Raw genomic sequence first — 15,353 nt, 5'->3', positions numbered from 1 at the left:
ACCTCTAACACAATTTCCCAACTCATATGGAAACGGGGTTTGTACATACAATGTAATACAATTTAAAATGTAAAAAAAGAAATGGTAAGTTGCAGTACACTACTGCTGTTTTTATGGTGAAAAAATAAAATAAAAAAGGCAACTCATTTGACAGAATTTGACTGTAAACTTTACATTTGATTTTTTTTTACTGTAAATTACAAAAATGCAATTTTACAGTAAAATTTTGGCACCTGAGCTCCCAGTTTATTTATTTAAATGTTTTTTTTTTACTGCAAATCAACAACTGTAGATTTTATGGTGTATTACTGTAAATGCTAAAACGGCACTACAGTTTATTACAGTAAAAAAAAAGCACTGGTTTTATATTAGAGAAAAAAGGCTGTTAAAACCACAGTAAATGTCACACTTTTATTGAATAAATTGCTACTTTTACATTGCACAATTTGATGGATAACTTGCTTTGAAATCAGAAATTTATTTATTTAAAAAAAATGGTTTGAATGTTTGATCATCCATCCATCCATCCATCATCTTCCGCTTATCCGAGGTCGGGTCGCGGGGGCAACAGCCTAAGCAGGGAAACCCAGACTTCCCTATCTCCAGCCACTTCGTCTAGCTCTTCCCTGGGGATCCCGAGGTGTTCCCAGGCCAGCCGGGAGACATAGTCTTTCCAACGTGTCCTGGGTCTTCCCCGTGGCCTCCTACCAGCTGGACGTGCCCTAAACACATCCCTAGGGAGGCGTTCGGGTGGCATCCTGACCAGATGCCCAAACCACCTCATCTGGCTCCTCTCGATGTGGAGGAACAGCGGCTTTACTTTGAGCTCCTCCCGGATGGCAGAGCTTCTCACCCTATCTCTAAGGGAGAGCCCCGCCACACGGCGGAGGAAACTCATTTCGGCCGCTTGTACCCGTGATCTTATCCTTTCGGTCATGACCCAAAGCTCATGACCATAGGTGAGGATGGGAACGTAGATCGACCGGTAAATTGAGAGCTTTGCCTTCCGGCTCAGCTCCTTCTTCACCACAACGGATCGATACAACGTCCGCATTACTGAAGACGCCGCACCGATCCGCCTGTCGATCTCACGATCCACTCTTCTCCCACTCGTGAACAAGACTCCTAGGTACTTGAACTCCTCCACTTGGGGCAGGGTCTCCTCCCCAATACGGAGATGGCACTCCACCCTTTTCCGGGCGAGAACCATGGACTCGGACTTGGAGGTGCTGATTCTCATTCCGGTCGCTTCACACTCGGCTGCGAACCGATCCAGCGAGAGCTGAAGATCCCGGCCAGAAGAAGCCATCAGGACTACATCATCTGCAAAAAGCAGAGACCTAATCCCGTGGCCACCAAACCGGATCCCCTCAACGCCTTGGCTGCGCCTAGAAATTCTGTCCATAAAAGTTATGAACAGAATCGGTGACAAAGGACAGCCTTGGCGGAGTCCAACCCTCACTGGAAACGTGTCTGACTTACTGCCAGCAATGCGGACCAAGCTCTGGCACTGATCATACAGGGAGCGGACTGCCACAATAAGACACAATACCCCATACTCTCTGAGCACTACCCACAGGACTTCCCGAGGGACACGGTCGAATGCCTTCTCCAAGTCCACAAAGCACATGTAGACTGGTTGGGCAAAATCCGATGCACCCTCAAAAACCCTGCCGAGAGTATAGAAATGGTCCACAGTTCCACGACCAGGACGAAAACCACACTGTTCCTCCTGAATCCGAGGTTCGACTATCCGGCGAAGCCTCCTCTCCAGTACACCTGAATAAACCTTACCGGGAAGGCTGAGGAGTGTGATCCCACGATAGTTGGAACACACCCTCCGGTCCCCCTTCTTAAAGAGAGGGACCACCACCCCGGTCTGCCAATCCAGAGGTACCGCCCCCGATGTCCACGCGATGCTGCAGAGTCTTGTCAACCAAGACAGCCCCACAGCATCCAGAGCCTTAAGGAACTCCGGGCGGATCTCATCCACCCCCGGGGCCTTGCCGCCGAGGAGCTTTTTAACTACCTCAGCGACCTCAGCCCCAGAAATAGGAGAGTCCACCACAGATTCCCCAGGCACCGCTTCCTCAAAGGAAGACGTGTTGGTGGGATTGAGGAGGTCTTCGAAGTATTCCCTCCACCAATCTACAACAGCCGCAGTTGAAGTCAGCAGAACACCATCCGCACCATACACGGTGTTGATAGTGCACTGCTTCCCCTTCCTGAGGCGGCGTATGGTGGTCCAGAATCGCTTCGAAGCCGTCCGGAAGTCGTTTTCCATGGCTTCCCCGAACTCTTCCCATGTCTGAGTTTTTGCCTCCGCGACCGCTAAAGCTGCACACCGCTTGGCCCGTCGGTACCCGTTTACTGCCTCCGGAGTCCTATGAGCCAAAAGAACCCGATAGGACTCCTTCAGCTTGACGGCATCCCTCACCGCTGGTGTCCACCAAGGGGTTTTAGGATTGCCGCCCCGACAGGCACCAACTACCTTGCGGCCACAGCTCCAATCAGCCGCCTCGACAATAGAGGTTCGGAACATGGTCCACTCGGATTCAATGTCCCGCACCTCCCTCGTGACATGTTCAAAGTTTTCCCGGAGGTGTGAATTGAAACTCTCTCTGACAGGAGACTCTGCCAGACGTTCCCAGCAGACCCTCACAATGCGCTTGGGCCTCCCAGGTCTGTCCGGCATCCTCCCCCACCATCGCAGCCAACTCACCACCAGGTGGTGATCGGTAGAAAGCTCAGCCCCTCTCTTCACCCGAGTGTCCAAAACATGAGGCCGCAAATCCGATGACACAACTACAAAGTCGATCATGGAACTGCGGCCTAGGGTGTCCTGGTGCCAAGTGCACATATGGACACCCTTATGTTTGAACATGGTGTTTGTACTGGACAAATTGTGACGAGCACAAAAGTCCAATAACAAAACACCACTCGGGTTTAGATCCGGGCGACCATTCTTCCCAATCACGCCTCTCCAGGTTTCACTGTCGTTGCCAACATGAGCGTTGAAGTCTCCCAGTAGGACAAGGGAATCACCCGGGGGAGCACTTTCCAGTACTCCCTCGAGTGTACCCAAAAAGGGTGGGTATTCTGAACTGCCGTTTGGTGCGTAAGCACAAACAACATTCAGGACCCTTTCCCCTACCCGAAGGCGAAGGGAAGCTACCCTCTCGTCCACTGGGTTGAACTCAAACGTGCAGGCTTTGAGCCGGGGGGCAACCAGAATTGCCACCCCAGCCCGTCGCCTCTCACTGCTGGCAATGCCAGAGTGGAAGAGGGTCCAGTCCCTCTCGAGAGAACTGGTTCCAGAGCCCTTGCTGTGCGTCGAGGTGAGTCCGACTATATCCAGACGGAACTTCTCTACCTCACGCACTAGCTCAGGCTCCTTCCCCCCCAGTGAGGTGACGTTCCACGTCCCAAAAGCTAGCTTCTGTAGCCGAGGATCGGACCGCCAAGTGCCCTGCCTTCGGCTGCCGCCCAGCTCACAATGCACCCGACCTCTATGGCCCCTGCTATGAGTGGTGAGCCCATTGGAGGGATGACCCACGTTGCCTCTTCGGGGTGTGCCCGGCCGGGCCCCATGGGAACAGGCCCGACCACCAGGCGCTCGCCATCGTGCCCCAACTCCGGGCCTGGCTCCAGAGCGGGGCCCCGGTGACCCGCGTCCGGGCGAGGGAAATCTGGGTTCATTTTGTTGTAATTCCATAGAAGTCTTTGAGCTGCTCTTTGTCTGATCACTCACCTAGGACCTGTTTGTCTTGGGAGACCCTACCAGGGGGCATGAAAGCCCCCAGACAACATAGCTCCTAGGATCATTGGGACACGCAAACTCCTCTACCACGGTAAGGTAGCAGCTCAGAGAGGAGTAATTTAAATTACATTAACAAAAACGTTTTATCACATAAAAGTAATAATAATACACAAATCCACATACCTTTGTTGGAAACATGAAACACATACACAGGTCTCTACTTTTCTGGCGGAGTGATACCTGCGTAAATGCCATGTGTAATTATGACCAAACATTTCAAACATTCGACGCTCTAATCCTTACTTAACAAAATTGTGCATAAAAAATTAAAACTACACATCACTTAAACCTACAACATAGTAATATGAAAGTTTAGAAACAATATTTTCACAAGAAACACAGAGCAATGAAGAACTATTACCTTATCAGCAAAAGTCCGATAGAAGAGGAAGTAAATATCCGAAAAAAAACGCAGTCACTTCCTGCACCAGACATCCGGTTCTTCAAAATAAAACACAACACCCTGTCTCGTTCATAATATAGCGCAACAACATCACACTATTACATATAGTCAAAACTACTATCATGATCCGTTGCCCGGATCATGTTTGTTTAGTTTTTTTACTCCCAGAGTTACTATTTTGTTTTAATTGCCATCTAGTTTCACCTGCCTCTGATTAGTGTTCAGGACGCTCACTTGGGAGTAGATGTTTCTCCATGTGGCCCCCGATCTAAAATGAGTTTGACACCCCTGCTATATAGTGAGTATTTTCCACACAGACTAAAGCTTCGGGATGACCTACACGGCTAAGCAACGGACCTTATAAGATTTGTGTATCATCTCACCCAAACGGGGTAAAAAAACACATCTCTGAACGGACTCAGATATCCGCTTTGAACCCCAAGTAGTCCCTGAGCCTTCACGTCTGTTAGCGTCGGTCTCGAGCCGCAACCTTCCAGTGAAACCATCCACTCAAAACACACTCACTATACAAAGATTGTCATTTAAGCACAGCAGCTGTTTTTGCTGCAGTAAAAGTGACATCCCTTATAACTCTTCCTCCTCCCTCGTCTCCTCGACACCAACCCACCCTTCTAATTGTCACCCAAAGGAGTTTATACACTAAATGTTCTTAAAGGAAATAGAGGAGCTCTTCCTTTTCTGGAACACATTTAAAATAGCGGGCAGAATGGTAATGCATGTGGTTAAAAGTGACTCTTGAAAGACCGGATTGGGCTTCCCTGTGGTGTTGGGGTCTAAGGCAAATCCTAGGGCAGGGGTCAACAAAGCCGCAGGTAGCCCGTAAGGACCGGATGAGTCGCCCGCTGGCCTGTTCTAAAAATAACTCAAATAGCAGCACTTACCAGTGAGCTGCCTCGATTTTTTTAAAATTGTATTTATTTACTAGCAAGCTGGTCTCGCTTTGCTCGACATTTTTATTTTATTTTATTTTATTATTATTTTTTTTTTGTCCTGTCCAGCTTCTCAGGCAAATCATATAGTCGATGTAGATGCCCATATCGGCTGTTCAGATTTACTTTACAAAAGAGAAGTGTAGAATACTTTTCTTGTTGCCTTATTTGAATTTGACTTTATTAAATGTATTTATATTATCATTTGGTGCAGCCGGGCCGGAGCAGGGGGGATAGAAAGAGAAAAAAAGGAAGACAGAGGGGGAAATTGTGGGGATAAGAGGGGGATTAGACAGAGAGACAAAAACGACATGAACAAAACCAATAGTTTACTTCTATTATCAACAAAAAAAGTTGTTCAAATGCAGCAATACGTATACATAATGATAGCTAGAAAGATAATCAAAAAATAGATACATAAATGAAAAAATAAAAAAGAAGGAATACCGAAAGATGAAAGGGAAGAGAGAGAGGCAACCTATATTAATCTTGTAGATTGTTATAGTAACAATGGACATTTTTAATTCCAAGAGGGACAAAACTCAAATAGAATTTGAAACTCCAAGAAAATATTTTAAAGACTTGGTCTCCACGTGTTTAAATAAATTCATTAATTTTTTTACTTTGCTTTTTATAACGTTCAGAAAGACAATTTTAGAGAAAAAAATACAACCTTAAACATGTCTTTAGGATTTATAAACACATATTCCTTTTTACCTTTTGAATTCCTTCCTCTTCTTGCCTAACAATTTAAATCAATGTTCAAGTAAATTTATATTTTTTTATTATAAAGAATAATAAATACGTTTTAGATTAATTCTTCATTTTAGCTTCTGTTTTTTCGACGAAGAATATTTGTGAAATATTTCTTCAAACTTACTATGATTAAAATTCAATAAAAATATCCTGTCAAATCTAGAAAATCTGTAGAATCAAATGTAAACCTTATTTCAAAGTCTTTTGAATTCCTTTTAAAAAATGTTGTTCTGGAAAATCTAGAAGAAATAATGATTTGTCTTTGTTAGAAATAAAGCTTGGTCCAATTTGTTATATATTCTAACAAAGTGCAGATTGAATTTTAACCTATTTCAAACATGTCGTCAAAAATATCTATTTATTGTGAGAAATCATTAAGATGATTAAACGTGTGGACAATGCTGAAGAAACAAGTCCATGTCAGAAAACCAATACATTTAGCTGAACTGCACCAATTTTGTCAAGACGAGTGGTCAAAAATTCAACCAGAAGCTTGAGGATGGCTACCTAAAGCGCCTTATTGCAATGAAACTTGCCAAGGGACATGTAACCAAATATTAACATTGCTGTATGTATACTTTTGACCCAGCAGATTTGCTCACATTTTCAGTAGACCCATAATAAATTCATAAAAGAACCAAACTTCATGAATGTTTTTTGTGACGAACAAGTATGTCCAATCACTCTATCACAAAAAAACAAGAGTTGTAGAAATGACTGTAAACTCAAGACAGCCATGATATTTTGTCCTTCACAAGTGTATGTAAACTTTTGACCACAACTGTATAAATCCACTCCATCACATTTTAAATGTGTTTTTTTTTTTTTCCATTATTGCTTATATGTTTGCATCTTAACCTTTTCAAATATGCCCAAATCTGCACTGACAAAGGTCAATAAACAGTGGCCTAATGGGATTCTAGACCAGTGGTTCTCGAATGGGGGTACGCGTACCCCTGGGGGAACTTGAAGGTATGCCAAGGGGTACGTGAAATTTTTTTTAAATATTCTAAAAATAGCAACAGTTCAAAAATCCTTCATAAATATATTTATTGAATAAAAATTTAACAAAATATGAATGTAAATTCATAAACTTTGAAAAAAAATACATTCATGCAATATTCAGTGTTGACAGCTAGATTTTTTGTGGACATGTTCCATAAATATTGATGTTAAAGATTTATTTTTTTGTGAATAAATGTTTAGAATTAAGTTGATGAATCCAGATGGATCTCTATTACAATCCCCAAAGAGGGCTCTTTAAGTTGATGATTACTTCTATGTGTAGAAATATGTATTTATAATTGAATCACTTGTTTATTTTTCAACAGGTTTTTAGTTACTTTTATATATTTTTTTCCAAATAGTTCAAGAAAGACCACTACAAATGAGCAATATTTCGCACTGTTATACAATTTAATAAATCAGAAAGTGATGACATAGTGCTGTATTTTACCTCTTTATCTCTTTTTTTCAACCAAAAATGCTTCGCTCCGATTAGGGGTACTTGAATTAAAAAAAATGTTCACAGGGGGTTATAACCCAGCTATAGTATCAGTAAATGGTCGAAACTACAGTCATTATATTGATACGTTTTATGGTCAATACATATATTTATATATATGTATATAAATATATACATATTCTGTTTAGTAATTTTTAACTATTTACTTTTTTATTTATTTAAATATGTATATATGGATTATTTATTTCTCATTTATAGTTTTTTTCACCGTGTTTTACATTTGCAGCTGTATGTAGAAATGCTGGCGCTGAAGTGGCAATTGGTTGCACCAGATATGCACTCTTTAATATATTTGATGTATTTTGTGTTATTTCATGTCTCCCTCTTGTTTTTTGTTAACCTTTTTTTTGTGGACTCTTTTTTATTTGCACCGCAAACACCTAATTTCCGCATTGTGGATGAATAAAGTTTATCCTATCCTATCATAAGGGAATCATTTAAATGTTCAATTGATACTGTTACACAGCAACTCTGAGTGCTTGTGTGATTACATTAATGATCAAAAATCATTAATTCAATGATCCCAAAAAAATATGTATCAGCATCGGTATGACCAAATCTGTCCCTGTAACTGCTTGGTATAGTATTGATACCCCCATTTTTAGTATCACAGAAACCTAATGTAACTAATCCAAACACAAGAATAAGTGTTTCTTACATTTTAATATAATTACATCTAAATGATACAACTTTACATGACAATATTTTACCGAATACATCAGCTGCCAAATGATGAGCCTTTATAATATTCTAATATTGTGTGAAAAATATTGCTATTGTCATGTCTTGTGATCATGTTTTGTTTAGTCATGAACTGTTTTGCTTAAGACTCAATTGTTTCCTGTTTTTGCACTTCCTTCTTTGTTTTGTATCTATGACTACCCATTAGTTTTCACCTGTCCTCATGTCACGCACCTGTCTCTAATCATGTCACTATTATTATTTAACCCTCCAGTTGCCGGGCTGTCTTCCTGGCGACATCGCTCTGCTTCATGTCATATTTACGGTTTCATGCTTAGTTCACGCTGCTTGATTCATAGTCCATGCTGCCCTGCTCATGTCATCGCAAGTAAGTTTTCTTTATTAATGCCACAATTAGTATCTTTGGTTTTTCGTCCATAGTTCTGTCTTTGTGCTAGTTTTTGTTTTTATAGCCATGTTTTGTACTTCCGCCCTTGTGCGCGCCTTTTGTTTATTCTTTTTTATTAGTGTTAAAATAAAGATGTCATTACCTTCACGCCATGTCCGGTCCAAGTTCACTTTCATCTCGGGAAAACAACCACCCCATAGCCCACGTCCTGACAGCGATCTTATATATATATATATATATATATATATATATATATATATATATCACAATATATATTTTAGGCTATATTGCCCATCCCTAATTGACAGCATACTCTATGATTACTACAAAAGCGAAATGTATGAACCAACTGAATATTTAATCGCCAGTTCTAAGATAAGTTAATGACCAATGAAAACACAACCATCTTTATCACTGCTTTAATCCAGATCTGCATCAAAAGTTAATGGGTTCTTCCTTATAAAAAAAAATACTGTAATCAAATTGTGATGAAAAGATACATCTCTTGCCTGACAAAGTAAAATCTGATGGAAGATGGCTGATTATTTGGGGGGGAAATGCATTCAAATCAGCGTACCTGTTTGCTTGTCCTTACTGACAAATTGTTTCCATAGTAACCATATAAACTCCAGAGACCTGACCTCCCTCACATCCACTTAACAATCCCCAGATGCCTAATTGTTTCCCTAATGATGCTGAGCCTAATGGGACTGTTTATAGTGTTCATTTTATTGCGCTGGCCCAGTAATTAGACTGCACGCACTTCATTAAACAGCAGGGAGTGAATGGGGGGGACACATTTCTCTGTCCATGGTGCTGAACCCAGTGAAGCACACTTCACGTGGCTGTCCATGGTGCTGAAACACACACTCCATGACCTGCGTGCGCCTTTTACAATACAAATGGGATTTTTGTTGCAACAAACCTGTCAGGTAAACGTGCGCCGCATACCAGTAAGTATTCACTTCATATTGAACGTCAATTATAGGACCGTCATAAACATTTAAATGAGCAACGTTATTACAATTTGTGGTCACGCTTTCAAACTTTACTGTTAAACAGACAAGGTGTTTAATTATTGGGAACTATAATGATTCTTTAGGAAGCGCTGTGTTTAAAAACGGATAAAGCAAGTCAAATATTGATTTCATAAAATTTTTAATTGATGCTTCTTGCCATCAATTTACAGCATACAGCAGGGGTGTCCAAACTTATTCCACAGAGGGCCGCACACGGAAAAATGTAAGCATGCGGGGGACATTTTGATATTTTTCATTCTCAAACCATAACAAAATATATGGATTTTTTATTTTTTTTTAATCCTTAGGGCTCCTGGGGAGCATAAAGGGTCTCAGTCACTAAAATGTTAAAAATAAGTCAAAATATTATTATTTTTCAATTTAATGCTTACAGTAAATCTCTATATCAACTTGAGGTTGATATAAAGTAAAACAAATAAGGTTTTATGCCTTTTCTGTCAAAGACAACTTTGTTTTTTTATAGTAAAACTGAAATATGCAGTATTTAGATAGATAGATAGATAGCTAGATAGATAGATAGAGAGATAGATAGTACTTTATTGATTCCTTCAGGAGAGTTCCTTTATTTAGCAATTAAAGGCCTACTGAAATGAGATTTTCTTATTCAAACGGGGATAGCAGGTCCATTCTATGTGTCATACTTGATCATTTCGCGATATTGCCATATTTTTGCTGAAAGGATTTAGTAGAGAAAATCGACGATATAGTTCGCCACTTTTGGTACTTCCCGAAAAAGCTTCGCCTTTACCGGAAGTCGCAGACAATGACGTCACATGTTGAGGGCTCCTCACATATTCACATTGATTTTAATGGGAGCCTTCAACAAAAACAGTTATTCGGACCGAGGAAACGACAATTTCCCCATTAATTTGAGCGAGGATGAAAGATTTGTGTTTGAGGATATTGATAGCGACGGACTAGAAGAAAAAAAAAAATAGAGTTAAAAAAAAAAAAAACGCGATAGCATTGGGACATATTCCGATGTTTTTAAACACATTTAGTAGGATAATTATGGGAAATCCCTTATCTTTCTATTGTGTTGCTAGTGTTTTAGTGAGTTTAATATTACCTAAAAGTAGGAGGTGTACGTCCACGGGTGTGTTGACGCCAATGTCTCACGGGTGTCGACGGCAGCTGTACGGACGACACAAGCTCAGCTGATATCCAGTAAGTGGCGACTTTTTAACCACAATTTTCTCACCGAAACCTGCTGGTTGACATTTGCTCTGGATTCATTTCTGCTTGACCATGCTCTGATCCATAGTGAAGTTTCAGCTCTGGGAATCTTAAACAAGGAATCACCGTGTGTTTGTGTGGCTAAAGGCTAAAGCTTCCCAACACCATCTTTCTACTGTGACTTCCCCAATATTAATTGAACAAATTGCAAAAGATTCAACAACACAGCTGTCCAAAATACTGTGTAAATATGCTGTTAAAGCAGACGACTTTTACCTGTGTGTGTGCGTAGCGCTCATACTTCCTAAAAACACGTGACGTCCTGCATACACGTCATCATTACACGACGTTTCCAAGACGAAACTCCCGGGAAATTTAAAATTGTAATTTAGTAAACTAAAAAAGCTGTATTGGCATGTGTTGCAATGTTAATATTTCATCATTGATGTATAAACTATCAGACTGCGTGGTCAGTAGTACTGGGTTTCAGTAGGCCTTTAAAGCCCTCAAAGATCAATAATGCAGGACACCCTTGATTATAATTATTTCATATTTTTGAGTACTCACAGTGAAAAGTCAAATAAAATCCTACTAAATATATTTGAGATCCGAAAGGTTCCCCACTCATAAAGTGATGCATGTTTATTAGAATTTTTTTTTTAACTTTCAACACTTAAATTTTAAGATCAACTTCCGATATATCTGTCGATTTTAAGTTTGAACTATTATTTTGTTTGTTTTAGGCTCTTTTGTCAAAACGTTGATGTTTTTATACGGCAACCACACACCATATGCAATATTTTTTTTCCACATAAAACATTTTAGAAAATATCCAGTAACAAACATGTCTACATCATTCAATTTATATGCATAATTTCATGTATTATTGTAACCTCTAGTTGGCACCAAGAGCACAATACTTAACATCAAACATATAAGTCTGTTATAAGGTTGGTGTTGTTCACAGGATCCACTGTTATGAGAGTAATTACACTTGATTGAACCTTTTCTAACACGTCACACCATAAAATGATAAAGGGATGTATTATGATTTGCACTGATATCGTATCTGGTTAATATCAATACTCAAGGCTCCAATATCAGTGTCATCTTTGAAGCAAATAATTTGTATCGGGACATCCTTATTAATAGGTGTTGTTAATTGAACAACATAGCAATCTATAACACCACGTGTGTCAATATAAGCAAATATCAAATGATTATTGTTGCATATTACATACAAATACAAATTCTCCAAGGCAGAAACACATTTGAAAAATACCCAATAACAAATGTGTCCGCATTGTGTCATGAGCTTATATTAATTCATTATTGTGACCACAGTTATAAAAAAAAACAAAAAAACAAGAACACCACTTCACATCAACTTAAAAACAGCATGAGTCAATTCCAAACAGTTAATAATAAATACACTATATATCCAAAAGTATTCAGCCACGTGCCTTGACTCAAATATGAACTTGAAGTGCCATACCATGTTATTCTGGAGCATTCAAAGTTCCTTTCACTGGAACTAAGGGGCTGAGCCCAAATCCTGAAAAACAACCCCACACCATAATTCCCCCTCCACCAAATTTCACATTCGGCACAATGCAGTCAAAAATGTAGCGTTCTCCTCGAAACCTCCTAACCCAGACTGGTCAAAAAGATTGCCAGATGGAAAAGCGTGAATAATCAGTCCAGAGAACGCGTCTCCACTGCTCTGGAGTTCAGCGGCGATGTGCTTTACACAACTACATCCCACGCTTTGCTTTGGACTTTGTGATATATAGCTTAGATGCAGCTGCTCAGCCATGGAAACCCATTCCATGAAGCTGTCTGCGTACTGTACGTGGGCTAATTGGAAGATCACATGAAGTTTGGAGCTCTGTAGCAAATGACTGTAAGTAAGTGATCCGCTGACCCTTCTTTGTTAGTTTACGTGGCCTACCACTTGGTGTCTGAGTTGCTGTTGTTCCCAAACTCTTCACTTGTCTTATAAAAAACTTGACTTTGGAATAATTAGGAGCGAGGAAATTTCACGACTGGATTTGTTGCACAGGTGGCACCCTGGGACAGTTCCACGCTGGAAATCACTGAAAGTGGGCCATTCTTTCACAAATGTTTGTAGAAACATACTCCATGCCTAAGTGCTTGATCTTATTCACCGGGTCAAATCATTAGGACACCTGATTCTCATCATTTGGATGGGTGGCCAAATACTTTAGGCATTGTAGTGTATGTTTGTGTTTTTCATACCTGCCGTTGTTCTCTGCTTGCCTATTTTTACTTGATCAGACATGTTCTAACGTGTCACAGCACAAAATAATAAAAGTATGTATGATTTGTGCTGATATCATTTTGAATCATTATCAGTCTTGGTCAAGACTCAAGTTTTCAATATTTGTTTGGTAATGTAAGTTAAAGGCCTACTGAAATGAGATTTTCCTATTCAAACGGGGATAGCAGGTCCATTCTATGTGTTATACTTGATCATTTCGCGATATTGCCAAATTTTTGCTGAAAGGATTTAGTTGAGAACATCCATGATAAAGTTCGCAACTTTTGGTCGCTAATAAAAAAGCCTTGTCTTTACCGGAAGTAGCAGACGATGTGCGCGTGACGTCACGGGTTGTAGAGCTCCTCACATCTGAACATTGTTTATAATCATAACCACCAGCATCAAGTGCAATTCGGACCGAGAAAGCGACAATTTCCCCATTAATTTGAGCCAGGATGAAAGATTTGTGGATGAGGAAAGTTAGAGTGAAGCACTAAAAAAGAAGAACTGAAGAAAAGGCGACGGCTCTAGGCGATGGCAGTGTGAGCTATTCAGATGTTATTAGACACATTTTCTAGGATCATTTTAGAAAATCCCTTATCTGCTTATGAAGTGAAGTGAAGTGAATTATATTTATATAGCGCTTTTCTCGAGTGACTCAAAGCGCTTTACATAGTGAAACCCAATATCTAAGTTACATTTAAACCAGTGTGGGTGGCACTGGGAGCAGGTGGGTAAAGTGTCTTGCCCAAGACACAACGGGAGTGACTAGGATGGCGGAAGCGAGAATTGAACCTGCAACCCTCAAGTTGCTGGCACGGCCACTCTACCAACCGAGCTATGCTGCCCCCCGTGTTAATAGTGTTTTAGTGACATTATAAAGTCATACCAGAAAGTCGCCAGTATCTCTCAGAGAAGCCAATGGAGGAGCCGAGATCACAACTGCCTTTTTGACAGCTACAGGAGGAGGTCGCATAATCCATTCAAGTCTCCGGTAAGAGCCGACTTAATATCACAATTTTTTCCATCCAAAAACTTGCTGGTTGACGTAAAGCAGGGGTCGGGAACCTTTTTGGCTGAGAGAGCCATGAAAGCCAAATATTTTAAAAACATATTTCCGTCAGAGCCATATTATATTTTGGTAAAACTTTAATATGGGGAATATATTCACCATTAATTAGTTGCTTATTAACATGCAAATTCGTGACATATTGGCTCTTAATTAGTTATTTTTTAAGTACTTATTAATGCCTTTTTCTGCTTGGCCTTATTTTACAAGCAGTAAGCCATTAACTAAGAGTCTTCCTATATAACTTCAGAATTATTGCTTATTAGTGTCCAAATAACTCTTAATTCTTTGTTACTTAGAATATGTTCCCCATACTAAAGTGTTACCAATATTTCTTAACACTCAATACAACTAAATGTGCACATTTTTAAGTTAGACTAACATTTTTAGAGTAAAATAAGTCTCTTGTTCTTGTTAATAACATTGTTATTCTGAAGCTAACAATAAATGAAATACTTCTTACCATTAATACAACTTCTTGGATTGATGGAATAAAATGCATGAGAACATTTTTAATTTTGAACGTTATTTTTAACCCTGTGATTACCAGTGGAATCATTTATTACTTATCGTGTTAAGCAATGTCAGCTAAGATTTATCTGAGAGCCAGATGCAGTCATCAAAAGAGCCACATCTGGCTCTAGAGCCGCAGGTTCCCTACCCCTGACGTAGAGAAACATGTTCGGTTGACCGCTTTGTGTTAAAGCTTCACAACAAATAAAGAAAGACCGGCTGTTTTTCGGTGCTAAAGGCAGCGGCAATCCACCGCTTCCCACCTACAGCTTTCTTCTTTGACGTCTCCATTATTAATTGAACAAATTGCAAAAGATTCAGCAAAACAGACGTCCAAATTACTGTGGAATTATACGATGAAACATGACGACTTTTAGCCGTAAGTGGTGCTGGGCTAGTATGTCCCCCTCCAACCAATAACGTCACAAACACTCGTCATCATTCCGCGACGTTTTCAACAGGAAACTCCGCGGGAAATTTAAAATTGTAATTTAGTAAACTAAACCGGCCGTATTGGCATGTGTTGCAATGTTAAGATTTCATCATTGATATATAAACTATTAGATCTATCGGTAGTAGTGGGTTTCAGTAGGCCTTTAAAAACTTGTATCAGGACAACCCTAGTATAAACATTTATTGACTAGCGAGAGTGCATGAAAAAAGAACATCATAAGTCTTACATAAGGATTGTGAATGATCGGCAAAATTCCCAAATAAGTATAATTCCCCT

At 40.0% G+C, this 15,353-nt stretch overlaps 1 protein-coding gene across 4 annotated transcripts in view; it reads right to left on the bottom strand.

Annotated features, from left to right (window-relative positions):
* The window catches only part of LOC133544541 (receptor tyrosine-protein kinase erbB-4-like), a 651,156-nt gene that overhangs the window by 335,867 nt on the left and 299,936 nt on the right, over nt 1–15,353 (bottom strand). The gene's annotated exons all lie outside the window — the stretch shown is intronic.

This window comes from Nerophis ophidion, linkage group LG27, assembly GCF_033978795.1.
Source record: "Nerophis ophidion isolate RoL-2023_Sa linkage group LG27, RoL_Noph_v1.0, whole genome shotgun sequence".
NCBI classification, from domain to species: Eukaryota; Metazoa; Chordata; class Actinopteri; order Syngnathiformes; family Syngnathidae; genus Nerophis; species Nerophis ophidion.
Note: the sequence above shows the minus strand (reverse complement) of the source record. Positions and strands in the feature narration are given on the sequence as shown.